At 35.0% G+C, this 14,961-nt stretch overlaps 2 protein-coding genes and 1 long non-coding RNA gene across 3 annotated transcripts in view; all 3 read left to right on the forward strand.

The window, feature by feature from the left end:
- Positions 1 to 14,961, forward strand: part of LOC135224448 (scavenger receptor class F member 1-like) — a 315,394-nt gene that overhangs the window by 274,119 nt on the left and 26,314 nt on the right. The window lies entirely within an intron of this gene.
- Positions 1 to 14,961, forward strand: part of LOC135224768 (uncharacterized) — a 110,883-nt gene that overhangs the window by 2,116 nt on the left and 93,806 nt on the right. The gene's annotated exons all lie outside the window — the stretch shown is intronic.
- On the forward strand, positions 3,954 to 5,897 carry LOC135224978 (uncharacterized). Its single transcript, XR_010316853.1, has 3 exons — positions 3,954 to 3,988; positions 4,657 to 4,928; positions 5,724 to 5,897. It is a non-coding gene; the product is annotated as an uncharacterized LOC135224978 (long non-coding RNA).

Genomic DNA, 14,961 nt, shown 5'->3' on the forward strand with positions numbered 1-14,961 from the left:
TCGGCCAGTTCTCGTATTTTCATTTTACGCCATGGCATGACCCTTATATATATATATATATATATATATATATATATATATATATATATATATATATATATATATAGATATATATATATATATAGAACATTGTTAACACAGGTGTTCTATGAATTAATAAAATTAATAAGAGGACCTCATTTAAACTGGTTGCTATCTAGAAGAGATATTTATTCAGGAAAGATTACAGGCTTCCTAGGACTAACAGTTCTCATCGTCTGGTATCCGTAGAATGCCCTGATACGGGTCTCACTGTATTTACATGCATATTGGGGAGAGATGAAAGTCCTTGTTGGGCCAGTTTCTTTCTTCAATCCATTGATTATCCTCCTACTCCTGTGTAGCCGTAGCCCGCCCCCATAACCTTAGCCTTTGCTCTGCCTGTGGCTTCTTCCCGGAGTGCGTTGTCCATACTCGTTGGTCTCTCGTGTTTACATGTCCTCTTTTCTATGGCTGCGTATATTAATTTTACTACATAGGCTGTCCTCAAATCTGCTTCCAGTATTATTCGCACATGTTTCATTCGTGTTCTTGTATTGAAAGTTCATATTCTCCCTGACTGTTCTGCGATCTTTTTCCCAGTAGTGCTTGGCAATTGCCGAAGACTGATTGTAGGCCTAATGTCGGTTGCCAAGCACTGCTTGTAAAAATATCGCTGAATATCATGGGAAAATATGAATATTTTATACAAGAACACAAATAAAACGGCAGACTAATTGTAGAAAATGCTTTCAAAACATGTGCGAATAATGTAATGGTAGGCAATCCTGGAAGCGCATTTCAGGACAGCCTATCCAGAAAAATTATAATCACAAATGAGTACACGCTAAAACACGAGAGACCACATGGGCAACGCACACCTGGAAGAAGCCGCTGACTGATAAAGGCCAAGGCCACGGGGTAGGAGCTACCACACCGCCATCTTGAATTGTGTGTCAATCCAAGTTGGCGGTGGCTACACAGGAGTAGGAAGATAATAATCAAAGGATTGGAGAAAGAACTAGACCAACAGGACTTTCATTCCTCCCCAATACGCATGTAAATACAGCTGGCCCACTTATCTGGGCATTCTACGGAAACAAGACGATGAGGGCAGTTAATCTGTCTATTGTATAATCCTTGCAAGCTTCTCACTTTTCATGAATAAATGTCTCTGATAGATACCATCCAATTTAAAGGACGTCCTGTTACATATATAAGGGTGTCGCCTTGCAATTGTTTGACTAATAAGGCGCCCCGTTGGTTATTTTCTTACCTGCAATGATATTCGCAAGTATTGGTTGGTAATACATCACATATTCGTCAAAGTGCTGATATTTCTTCTAGGTCCCCATCAATCATTATTTCTTGTATGTAGGTTTGAAGACGGTCAAACACATAGTGAAATAACAAGTTATATTTAACAAGTTTACATCACAATGATCTCTACAGGAAGATTTGGATAGCTCTTCAAGCGGAGAGGTGTGATAGAAGTCTGATATACAATTCTGTTACAAGAATATTAGTCGAGCGATACATTGTATAATGTTACACAAACACGAGTATACGGATCTAGGACTGTGAAGTAGGCACAGACTATCATGAGAACGAACGACAACATGTATTTTGCCAATGGGGCATCGGTTGGGGTTACCTTTTTAATCTGATGATCTAGGTGTATACAAACGAAGATGTGATACAAAACGTCGTCAGAGCAACGTCAAGGCAATGTCAGCTATTCACTAACGCTTCTTTATAAATGTTGCAAGATCCTACTGGAATACAGGAGTCATCATATATATATATATATATATCTATATATATATATATATATATATATATATATATATATATATATATATATATATATCTCACAAATACCAAGTTAAAACAACCGTTTAATATATGCAGTTCATTCCCCACCAGTCAGGAGTTCGAATCTCCCTGGTGACGAATCGTTTATCATTTATAATTCCTTTCAGCGAAAGTTACTCCAAAGGCAGAGTGAACTGGATATTAAAACGACATTTGTAGCTTAATATTTGTGAAAAATCGTTGCCAAAAAACATAAGTCATCAGATTGAAAACATATTCTCTTTTAAGTAGCATTATTCATTGCTCTCTCATACATTTTTATTAACTCAATCTCCATCATATTTTACTTTGCAATTATGTTTTCATTTCTTTGTAGCAATGGCTCATTACTGTTTCTCATAGATTTCGAATGTCTGTTCTCTTCTTATGATTACTATTTTTATTTTTCCTACTGTTTTTATTGTTTGCCTTTCAGGTGCTTCCCGGCGACGTCTGCTACGCTGGTGAGACACCAAATGTGACCGATTCTCTGGCCAAGCTACCAAGTGTTGTTGTCAGGAAATGACTAAGTAAGATTAATTAAGTTCTATATTTTCTTCACTGCTCTTCAAGCTGGCCTGTGCTTCATTAGTCATGAGACATCTATAGTAATAATAATAATGATACTTGCTGTTACTTCTTTGAAATGAACACCTATTGTTTGGAAGCTTGAATAATAATAATAATAATAATAATAATAATAATAATAAGAATAATTAACTAATAATAATAATAATAATAATAATAACATATTAAAAATAATGGCAGAATTAACAGAATTTATTCTATACAAAATTCTTTCATTATCTTTAATCAAACATGTTTGAAAGAAGGTCTGTTTCCAGCATACACAATAATAATAATAATAATAATAATAATAATAATAATAATAATAATATACAATTTTAACAAATTTTATACGTTATTTTATTTCCTTGGACACCCTAGGCTAATATGCATACGAATGGAACTAAAACATTCATTTGTCAACATATGTAGATTGTGCATGGAAATTACAAAGAATTTTCTGTTGGCTGATCAGAGAACGAGGTCATTTCTGCTATTTCTAGTTAAATCCATTATGTGATTTATCATGTGACTTACATTAATGGATTTTTTATGCACGAATGCAGGATACAGGTGTCATCAATGACGCCCAACCTGTTGCCATTAATATGACAACGTATTCAGGGTCAGAGGTTAAATGTATAAATCTTTCAAACTCCGTAAATCTTTATTCTAGTTTATTTTACAGCTGAGAGAAGTTACAATAACTCTGAAAAGATGAAACTTGTAGAAATTATCCAGCTCTTGTATTCTACCCTATATATATCAATATAATTTCTTTTTTAAATGTATCTACATCAATATGATTTTCTAAGAAAAACTTGAGCATCATTACAGTTCAAAAATAATTAAACAACTATTTTTTTTTTTTTTTTTCCGTGAAGACAGTGTGCTGCTGCCCACAACGGCCAATGCATGTTCAAATGGCTGACGGGACAGTGTGATTATACCGCCGACGTTTGCACTTCTTCCTGGTTCTGCACTTGCTGTGGATGTGCGTATTCAATCCTTTTTTTTATATAGTTGTGGGTATTCATGTCCTTTTGTTCGCGCGCGCGTGAGTGTGTGTGTGTGTTTGTGTGTGTGTATGATTATGAGTATCCAAGCTTTTTTGTATGGTTGGCCATCCAAGCCATTTCTGTGTGGGCCTGATCATCCATATTGTTTTTTTTTTTTTTGTGGGGGGGGGTGTCTAGTTGTATGCAATTCAACTCATTTGACTCTGGGTACTCAAGAATTTTTTTTTTTTTTTTTTTTTTTTTTTTTTTTTTTTTTTTTGTGGGGTGGTGTGAGTATCCAAGCACTCATGTAAATGTATAAAATAGGTATCTGAAGCCATATATTATAAAGTTTGCATCTGAAGTTATTTTCATACCAATTATACCATTAAATGTAAACTGACAACAACTACTGTTCTCGTTGCTGGCAGCCTGTACGGAAGTGAACAACCAATAGCCAATGTAAAATGTCAGGAGGACGTTTGCTCCAAAACGTGTAAACCCCACCGAATACCAGCTGGGTGGATCCCTTGTCATAGTGGATGCTGCAAGTGAGTTTATATATGTATATATATATATATAGTATATATCTATATATATATATATATATATATATATATATATATATATATATATAAAAAATAAATATATATATATATATATATATATATATATATATATATATATATATATATTATATATATATATATATATATTCATCATCTCATCATCATCATCGGCCTTTGCTAGTACACTGCAGGACAAAGGCCTCAGACATGCCCCTTCCACTCCCTTCTGTTAATGGTTCTTTTCTATGCCATTCTGTACCCGCAAATTATCTTAGTTCGTCAATTACATCATCTTCTCTTCCTTCCAATGCTTCGTTTGCAATCTCTATGTTCATTCTTTCCTTACATGTTTTATCTGACATTTTCATTATATGTCCTGCCCACGCCCATTTCTTTTTCTTATTTGTTGTTAGAATATCCTCTACTTTAGTTTGCTCTCGTATCCTTGTTGCTCTTTTTCTGTATGCTAACTATAAAAGTGAATCACTTCCATTGCCTAAATGATACCTTGATTCCGGATCTTGCGTTGACATTTATAAAGATCTCCACTCACTCACTCAAGTTTTCGTATGAATGCAGTCGAGTATCGAAAATAATCTTCCATGACTTTAGATCATATTATTTTTCTATTGTTTTCCTTTTGTAAACAGGTGTTGTATGAACAAATGCGATGAAAAAACCTGCGCCAATGGCAGAGGATATTGTTCTCCCGACGGAAAATGCAAAACCGGATATTACCCCAGTACAAGTGAATTCTGCAGAGGCTTCGGTTGTACTTGTTGTGTCCCTTGTGGTGATAGTAAAATTTGCGCCGCGAATACAGGATTCTGTGAGTGGAACCAAAGGAGGTGTCCTACAGGATACCTATCTACGAGCAGCCTGTGCTGTCCTGACCGCAATTGTAGATGCTGCTACAAAGGGAGTAAGTACATACATTAGCCTGTTCAAAAACAAGAGTCACTTTTCCTCCACGATCATTGCACTCTGCCTTTCTTCCCCAAGCAAGCAATCGCTTTGGTCTGCACCCACTTTCCTGCCCAACTTCTTCAACAACCCGTCAGGAAGGGCAGTGCAATCAGTCCAAACGGCGCAGTACCCAGTAGGGATATTACTTAAGTTTCTTTGCAGCATTCCATTGGCCCCTAACTGCAACCCCTTTCAGTCCTTTTACTGTACCTTCGTTCACATTCTTTCTCCTACCTTAATTTCCATCCTCTCCTAACAAGTGAATTGTAGTACAACTGCGATGTTTTCCTCTTGTTAACCCGCTAAAACTTTTCACACTTAGTTTCCCTTTCAGCTCTGAATGATCTCATAGGTCCAAGAGCTTGGCCTTTGGCCTAAATTTTATATTTCATTCCAAAGATGTTTTGTTGCAATTACACTGAAAATTAAATAAATCATTGGACAAAATGCATTTCTTAATTTTAATGGATTTTAATGGATTTCAATGGAAGTATAAACAAAGGAATTAATCAAGTAGTTAGATTACAGCTCTGGATCGATAATAATCACCTACATTTATATATATGTGTGTGTGCTGATGTGAAAGTGTGAATGTGTATGTGTTGTGTACCTATATGCAAATAACTCAACACACACACAAACACAAACGAACAAGCAGAAAGACACAGAGGGAATGAAAGTAGATGAAAAGTAATATCATTTGGTGTTTACTTATTCATGTGATACCATTTGTACCGTTTTCTCATTTCAGGACTCCCCGCTACACCATTTGATTGTGCTGCTGCTTAACTAATAAGAAGAGACACGAACGAACAACAGCACCAACAACGGCGGCGAAACAACAGGAAATGAGTCAAAGGAAAAGAAGCTACATTGCCATGAATTCGTTTTACTGTCACGTTTTTCTCATTGGCACATTGAATCCTCCTTCATGAAGAACTGAAAATGTAGAAAACTATCATTATCATTATTATTATTATTATCATTATTATTATTATATTATTATTATTATTATTATTATTTTTATTATTATTATTATTATTATTATTATTATTATTATTATTATTATTATTATTATTATTATTATTATTATTATTATTATTTTTGTTGTTGTTGTTGTTGTTGTTGTTGTTGTAGGAATAGCTATCACACTTCCTCAATGATGAGTTGAAGGATACTGAAGGATGTAGAAATTTATTATTATTACTATCATTATTATTATTATTTCTATTATTTTTTTTTTTTTTTTTTTTTTTTGGCTCTATCATAGTCCTCCAATTCGACTGGGTGGTATTTATAGAGTGGGATTCCGGGTTGCTCCTGCCTCCTTAGGAGTCCATCACTTTTCTTACTGTGTGCCGTTTCTAGGATCACACTCTTCTGCATGAGTCCTGGAGCTACTTCAGCCTCTAGTTTTTGCTAGATTCCTTTTCAGGGATCTTGGATCGTGCCTAGTGCTCCTATGATTATGGTACGATTTCCACTGGCATATCCCATATCCTTCTTATTTCTATTTTCAGATCTTGATACTTATCCATTTTTTCCCTCTCTTTCTCTTCAACTCTGGTGTCCCATGGTATTGCGACATCAATGAGTGATACTTTCTTCTTGATTTTGTCAATCAACGTCACTTCTGGTCTGTTTGCAGTATCACCCTATCCGTTCTTATACCATAGTCCCAGAGGATCTTTGCCTGATCGTTTTTCTATCACTCCCTCAGGTTGGTGTTTTTCGTACCACTTATTACTGCAAGGCAGCTGATGTTTCTTGCACAGGCTCCAGTGGAGGGCTTTTGCCACTGAATCATGCCTCTTTTTGTACTGGTTCTGTGCAAGTGCCGGGCATTCGCTTGCTATGGTCTATGGTTTCATTTTTTCGTATTGCACTTCTACATATGGGAGAGATGTTATTTCCGTCTATCGTTCTTTGAACATATCTGGTTCTTAGGGCCTGATCTTGTGCCCGCTGTTATCATTCCTTCAGCTTCTTCTTTAGCTCTCCCCTCTGTAGCCATTGCCATGTGTCATCGCTGGCTAGTTCTTTAGTCTGTCTCATGTATTGTCCGTGCATTGGTTTGTTGTACCAGTCCTCTGTCTGTTTGTCATTCTCTGGTCCTGCTATAATTTTCTGGGTCTTCGTCTACTTTTATTAGTCCTTCTTCCATGCACTCTTTAGCCACTCGTCTTCACTGGTTTTCAGATATTGCCCCAGTGCTCTGTTCTCGATGTTGACGCAGTCCTCTATACTTAGTAGTCCTCTCCCTCCTTCCTTTCGTGTTATGTATAGTCTGTCCGTATTTGCTCTTGGGTGTAGTGCTTTGTGTATTGTCATATGTTTCCTGGTTTTATTATCTATGCTGCGGAGTTCTGCCTTCGTCCAATTCCACTATTCCTGCGCGTTATCTGATTACTGGACACTGACCCATGTGTTTATAGGCTTTTAATCAATATTTCCGGCGTTGAGTTTTGACTTGAGTATCGCCTTGAGTCTCTGCATATATTCTTTCCTGATCGTGTCCTTCATCTCTTGGTGCTTTATATCCCCTCCTTCCATTATTCCCAGGTATTTGTATCCTGTCTCATCTATGTGTTTGATGTTGCTCCCATCTGGTAGCTTTATCCCTTCAGTTCTCGTTACTTTGCCTTTTTGTATGTTGACTAAGGCGCATTTTTCTATTCCAGATACAATCCTTACAGTCTGGATTAGGGTATCTATTTCCTTGATACTCTTACCATACAGCTTGATGTCGTCCATGAACATCAGATGGTTGATTCTGTTTGCCTCTTTTCTTGAGTTGGTACCCGGCATCCATCTTCTGTAGTACTTTTGTCATGGGAATCATGGCTACTACGAAGAGTAGTGGGGACAGTGAGTCGCCCTGGAAGATCCCTCTCCTGATATTACCTCTGCTAGTCTTATTCCAGAGCTTGTAAGTATTGTATTCCAGTTGCGCATGTATTTTTGTTGAGGAAGCTGATGGTGTTTTCCTCTGCCCCATATATTTTCAGGCATTCTATTGGCCATGTGTGTGGTATCAGTCGAAGGCTTTCTTATAGTCTATCCATGCCACCTGCTTAGGTTAGTTTTCCTTCTCCTACTGTTCTTCATTAACATTTTGTGTATCAGGAGCTGGTCTTTTGTGCCCCTACACTTCCTTCTGCAGCCTTTCTGTTGGTGGGGGATGGTGTGTTTCTCCTCTAGGTAGTTGTATAGCCTTTCACTGATGATACCTTTTGTTAGTAACTTCCACATTATTGGTAGGCAGGTGATAGGCTGTAGTTACTGGCTATATTTTCCCTTACTCTTGTCTTTTTGTACTAAGTATGTTCTTCCTGTGGTCATCCCATTTGGGTGCATGGTGATTTGAGATACATGCTGGAGTTGTTCTGCTATTCGTGGGTGTAGGGCTGAAGTTTTTTATTATCATTATTATTATTATTATTATTATTATTATTATTCTTATTATTATTATTATTATTATTATTATTATTATTGATTATTATTATTATTATTATTACCAGCAGGGCATACTAAAGCAATAACTCGCGAATTTTCAAGTTAAACCTTCAAGGGTTATTTTATTCAAATGTGAATTTATGATGTCTTGAAAATAAATCGTATATGGGATGAAATTTTAAGCTATAAGGTTTTAACTGCCGAAAGGATTTTTCTTGTATCTTGAATACTTTTACTTTTACCTTTGGAGATACTAGCATTTGAATAGCTGGGCAGAAATACAATAATTAAAACATTATTTTAATGTGAATTTATGATATTTCAAAATAAATCTTATATGGAATTAAACTTAAAGATTTACGATTTTATCTGACGAAAGAATTTGTCTTTTATCTTCAATACTTTTGGAGATACTAACATTTGATTTGCTTTAGGGATTAATGCAATTATTAAAATATCATTTAAATGTGAATTTATAATATTTTAAAAATAATTCTTATATGGAATTAAATTTAAACATATAAGGTTTTGTCTGCCAAAAGAAAGTTTCTTTCATCTTCAATACTTTTGGAGATATTAGCATTTGAATTTCGTTAGGGCCGAGCTGCCAAAAATAACCCCGTTTCCAGTAAGACTTCGCTTCGCTCGTAATTATTATTATTATTATTATCATTATTATTATTATTATTAGTTATTATTATTATTATTATTATTATTATTATTATTATTATTATTATTATTATTATTATTATTATTTCAGGAATATCTATTACACTTCCTTAATGAAGAACTGTAAGGTGTAGAAAATTATTATTATTATTATATTATTATTATTATTATTATTATTATTATTATTTCAGGAATATCTATTACATTTCCTTAATGAAGAACTGAAAGGTGTAGAAATTATTATTATTATTATTATTATTATTATTATTATTATTATTATTATTATTATTATTATTATTATTATTATTATTATAATGATATGAATACCTATCATAGAGATACCATAGTTTTCCCTGAAACTAGAGTATATTCTCCTTCCCATTTTCTTTAATTTGTCACCTGTTATGCAGTGGTGTTACAGTTTTGACTATTGCACAGTTACAATTTACGAATCTATCTAATATTTAAATGGCCTTCCTTCAATAACATTCCCACAAACTTAAATTAAACAGCTTATTGAACTATGTAAAATGTGAGTAATAATTAACTGGTGAAACTGTATGCATATAATCCAAACATACTTTGCATATAAATTCTCTCATTCATAATTGTTACAACATCCTTCGTATGTATGTTTGCTTATCTAACGAAACATTTTGTTTATAAAAAGAATATAACAATTGTAGAAGAATATATACAGACCAAATGCCCTATAACAGCAATTAAGGGGTCTACATTGTGTTGTCATGGTGTTTCAGAGACAATTTATGACATTTCTTTATCCATGTGCTAATAAAACATGATTAGCTTGACAGCTGCTCGATTGGCTTTATACTTGATTGGCTTTATACCTGAGTAAATAAAACTTAATTGGCTTTATACCTGCTACCAACGGGAGGCATTTTATTACCCTTCCTAATTCATTCATAATTTTATACACCAAAAATTATTCCCCATCCACTCTTACTCTGCTAATGGCTGGAGGGGTGACCAGTAACGACTGTCAGGCGACATTAACACAAAACGTCCTCTATGTGACGCATCGGCATGGGGCTAGCAACCGCATCCCTAAAATTTGTGGATGAGTCCGCGTGTTATACTCATACCAGGCTGAAGCTTTGCATTCATTCATAACTAAGTCCACACATCCACGAGTGATACTAACAGACCAAGGAAGAGAGATTTAAACATTTCCCTGCCATGGCCTATCGACTGTCAGCACAAAGGTCTTGAGGAATCTTATAACATTAGAGGTCATGTTGAACCTAACAAAAACTTCTTTTTCCATCTATAGAGGTCATGAATTTCCTTTGATATTTAATTAAGAGGAATGTGAACCAGTGGGTGAATCGGCTGTATATTATGCATCATTTAAGGCCACGTCCTATTCTTAAATAGCGAACTCAGAGAGACTAACAAAGTATTAGATAGAACATTGCAGAGTGCATCTATGCAACATGAGCCTAAAAGGGCAGTGTTGACAACACAGGACGCCATAAAGAAAGTTAGTGTAAAATATCAGAACGCGGACGAACTTAGGTTTAGAACAAAACCTGTGAAAATCTTCACAAGTGCTATATTATGTTTTAAAAATTTGCAGCCAATAAAACATAAATTCGTTCCATATTATCAGGGGCCCGTTTAAAGGTAAACAAACAAAATAAAACATCCACTGAGCTTCAGCGATAAACATTCTTAATGAAAGAAGTCCCATAGTCCCCTGTCCCCAAAAAATGTTTTATCTTTTATGTCAGGGAACTTGGTCCCCAAAACCTAGGTAAATGAGGTTTATTGTGTGAGAATAATTTTAACGAAGAACAAAATAAGCACTGAAGACTTTTTTTTTTTTTTTTTTTTTTTTTTTTTTTTTTTTTTTTTTTTTTTTTTGGGGGGGATGTAAATAAGTTCCGAGGATATGAATTATAACTACATATATATTCTATTTTGTATACGTTTTTATGCATGATTTTTCTTTAAAATATGCAACTTCGTATGTATCATTTGTTTATTTCTAACAACAAGATATTTTGAGGTTAATGGTTTGAAATTTCAAACACTTGTTCTGAGTGATATCACGTAGGTGCCAACTAGGAAAAGATACCTTGGATGGAAATGTCAGTACGTGTCAGTCTAAGCGGGTTGTTACCATTCCTGTCCAGCTTATTCATGTCAGGTCGAGGTGGGGAAGTACCTGGTGTGCTTAGGTCAGGCAGTAGCGCAACCAATATGGCACGAGTGATACTGATAAGCAGCTGGGTAGCAGGTGTGATGTATTGTCCCATTCCAAGGGGTGTGTAAATACTGACCTGGTCTTTAAACATCGAGCTAACGTGGTCCATGTTGATTAGGCGCACATCGAGTGTAGTGTCACCGAAGAACGTACTGCTAATATCATGACCCCACTAAGGAGAGGACTGGCTGCTTTGGACCATCCTTCTCCGACCCAACTCCACTTTAACGTATGCCCACATCACAAAGGTGAGGGGCTTCGTCCAGACAGATGCAGTTAGACTTCAAGTTCTTTCAACAGTCCATACCCTCGTGTGCGGGTGCATAAGGCAAGGAGACCCATCTTCTCAGCTCTAATGTTTTCTGTTATTTAGGGGTAGAACTAAGATGAAACTAAGGGACCTGAAGACACAGGTGAATAATGCCTTACTTAAACAGTTCGGACTAATCAACTCGTTTGATGACTAAGCATAATGGGAAGTGACAGCCATGGCAGTTTGAACAAGATGCCTGAATTGGTGATCGGTTGGAAAGGTGACCCAGAGAACTAAAGGAATAAGGCGAACTTGAGTTTTCCCAGGACTGTAAATATGTGTACATGCAAGCGGCCTTGATGCCAGATATAGAGGTGGAATATTTCATCTGAGAGATAAAAACTGTGATATTGGAAAATTAGTGATGCTCATGGTAGAGCTACCTAATTTATAGCACTTCTCGGCGGGCTTTAAATTGTGACATTAGTTTACCCAGCTACGGGAAGACACTTGGCCTTCTGCTATGAATTCACCCACGTGGTCGCGTGGCGTGAGGGAAGGAATGAAGGTTCTCATAAGTAAGAAAAAGAATCAGTTATTCAGTTCGGTCTTTTAATATCATCTGCTATGAAATCTCAGAGTTTTTATCGATATTCGTTTCTGCTTTTCTCTCTGGTTTTCCGAGGTCTGATTATTCGTCACAAAATTCTTGAATGGCCCCTTTATCTATGTAATCGCATTTTTTAAACCATCCTTCTGCCATTGTCACAGTAATAACAAAAACAATTCTCAGTAAAAACAACAATTCTCTACATTGAATTTATTCTGAAGGAATCTTTCCCAAAGGATAAATAAATTAATTTTATCTTTATATTTACATGTAATTTAATTTTACTGACTCGAAAATTATACCAATTTCTATAATAATGAAGATGCTTGGCTTTTAGAGTGTCGTGCTTCAGAGATAGTACAAAACCTCTCTAGTCATGATGCTGCCAATTCCTCGTAACATAGAAGAACCTGAGACGGGTTTCACAAGGATTCAAGAATTACACGCAATCCTCCACAAGTGCAAGGGGCGCTAATGACATTTCCAAGTTTCATGTTTACAACTTTCATCCTGATTAGTTACCTCCTTCGATCACTTGTGCGGAGATCGCTTTACTGTCTTGACCATCGGTGTCATGTGAAAACAACGCCAGGCGATCTCTCTTGATGTCTTTCTGTCCAACATCCTCGAGACACATTTTTCTGAAAAGACCTTGAAGTCGCCAGCGTCGGTCGAAGCACGAAAGATCTTCATGATATGTAAGCATCTCCCTGTGACTTATTCCATTATTCAGAACATCAGCATTTGATACAAGATGCAATGAAATGCTTGTTCTTAGTAGTTTTTATAATTTGGCAGATACAGCGATATTCACTGGCAGTCTCAATATCGTAGACCTTTAAAAATAAAGGTCCTTCAGTTGCAGCACTTAACCCTATAGTCATCTGTAATGTTTTAGCAGCATAATTTGTTGGGCATAGACTAATCCAATATATTATATATATATATATATATATATATATTATATATATATATATATATCATATATATATATATATATATATATATATATATACTGCTGGCCTTCCGTGTTAAAAAAATATTTAAAATAAAACATTATATACATGATAAGTAGCTGTGACTAGAGAATATAAGATGTCAAGAGAAAGAATAAGTGGCATTAATACTATGATAATGACATAAGGAAATATATACCATTAGATTAGACAACAAAACTTCTATACTTTTAGTTCTGACCTACACCACCACTTCTTTAACACTGACGTGAAAGCTGTTCACTTTTAGTCCCGACCTAATTAACTTCCTCCCAAGAACATGACCGAAGATCAATTTCCTTGGAATTTTTATGATCCACACACTTCTTGTAACCCAGTACCCTATCTTACATGTACAGATTAACAAAACCAGTAAAAGAGATTTTGATTTGGCCCGTTATCTTTTCAACAGGTTTTATTAGTAATAAACTTTCTAAATATTTAGTTAAATTACTATATCCGGTTTCTTGGCACTATTACAAACTCCCATTTACTAAACTCGTTTGATTTTTGTTTTAGACTTTCTTATATTAAAATTATCCAGTACTGATGAATTAACCGGTTTTGATGTGACATCTTTATTTACTAAAGTATCTATAGATGACTTCTATATTTATCACATTTGGATTTGCAGAATCTAGAATTACCCACTAATGTCAGTATTAATCTGATATCCCTTTGTAGATAAAAAATGTAAATTTATTTTTAATGGTAATTTTTTATGAACAAATATTGGTATGGCTATGAGAAATCCGTTTTCATCTCTTGTGTGTTATATCCACATGGAATTCTTCGAGCCTTGACTTATTCTAAGATCTATTCTCTAAAGTATTTTGGGTTAGATATGTAGACGACTGCTTTTTGATTTCTTGAATACAATTATTAATCTTGTACCATCCATAAAATTCACAACAGAATATGAAGAAAATAATTGCATTCCATATTTGGACGTCATAATTACAAGAAATAATACAATTTTTCTTAGTTTATAGGAATCCTACGAATAATTTGTCATATATTCATTGTTTCTCAATAACCATGCTAAACCAATTAAGGTGCCAACATTTTTTGTCAGAATGTATCTGAGAGCCCTTAGAATTTGTAATCCTGAATTTTTGGAAGATGAATTAAAAATTATTGATGAAATAGGAGGAAATTCATTATGTTATCCTACATATTTTTTGGAACTTTATAAGAATAAACCAAAAAAGACATATTACAATCCAACCAGAGTTAATACAGAACTTAAGAATATTCCCTGTTTATCATTGCATCCTAATTTCATTCCTCCAATGCCCATTTTAAAGCTATTGATATTAATTTAGTAATTTAAATTATAACATTTGAGGAATAAGTTAAGAATTGTCCGTCCTATTCAAACAATATCGTAAAATACCATCCTTTGTAAAGAATATTATATATTGGTTAAACATCAATGTTGTTTGAGGTTAAGTTAGCCTTATGCCAGCACGGGCTCTTGCTCATAGAGCAGCCCTAGAGAAACATCAAAAGAACTAAAATTGAGATGTTCCCAACACCAATATGCCCTGTAAGAGACTAACAAACAATGGCATTTCAGATCATTGGCTTAGGACAGGTCATGCTATTAACTGTACTCGGTTTTTTTCCATCTGTCTACCCGCCTGTGGTGTCTGCGCATGGTAACACTGCGTCCCTGGCTTTAAGTAGTTACTCTATGTGTAAGTTTTAGGTAAAAAAAAGGATATCTGGGTGTACATTTGCAACTGAAAAGTGTTTTAATGATTTACTGTGTGC

This window comes from Macrobrachium nipponense, chromosome 12 (assembly GCF_015104395.2).
Source record: "Macrobrachium nipponense isolate FS-2020 chromosome 12, ASM1510439v2, whole genome shotgun sequence".
Taxonomy (NCBI): Eukaryota; Metazoa; Arthropoda; class Malacostraca; order Decapoda; family Palaemonidae; genus Macrobrachium; species Macrobrachium nipponense.